Here is a 689-nt window from a genome sequence, read left to right as displayed (position 1 = left end):
ACCCGGCACTTGGCCTGTTGAACCTCATAAGCATTTTCCTCGCTTTTTTCTTTTTCCCCCATTGAAAGATCTGTTTGCAGACACGAGGCTCGGGAGGTGCTGAAAGAGAAATAACCAAAACCCAAACCCTTCCCGCAGGGACGGCTCCTCGCAGCTCCCCCGGCCACCCCGGGACACTTTGCAGGTCCCTTTTCTTTTCCCCACTGCGCCAGGAGGGGTTTGAAGAGCCGGCAGCGCCCGGCGGGGCAGAGCACCCCACCGCGCTCCCCAGATGTTGCAGTCAAACACCTCCCAGCCAACATCTGCATCTCCCACAACGCCCGTCTCCACGGACCACGTAAAGTCAGGGGGATTTCATGACGACGGAGCAAAAGCCAGCGGCCACCCGCATTTTTTTTGCGCGGAGCAGAGGCGCAGCCCCGGGGGGTACAAGAGGAGGAGCACGACCCGCTCCCCAGCAGTTTGTAAAATACTTTCTGAGCCTCCATTTACCTTTCCGTGGGGGAAAAGCATAAGGATCGATTGCCCGGGCGGAGGTAAGGAAGTAACAGACTGGGAGCTGGGAGGCACCTATTTATAAGCTCAACTGCATCTTATTTTGCATCTGCCTCTGCTCTCCCCGTTCCTCGTCAGCATGGGCAAGGGATGAGGTTGCTATTTATTTTATATTTTTTTTTTTTTTTTTTTTT

Source organism: Fulmarus glacialis, unplaced genomic scaffold (assembly GCF_000690835.1).
Source record: "Fulmarus glacialis isolate BGI_N327 unplaced genomic scaffold, ASM69083v1 scaffold21887, whole genome shotgun sequence".
Classification (NCBI taxonomy): domain Eukaryota; kingdom Metazoa; phylum Chordata; class Aves; order Procellariiformes; family Procellariidae; genus Fulmarus; species Fulmarus glacialis.
This window is presented reverse-complemented; position numbering follows the sequence as displayed.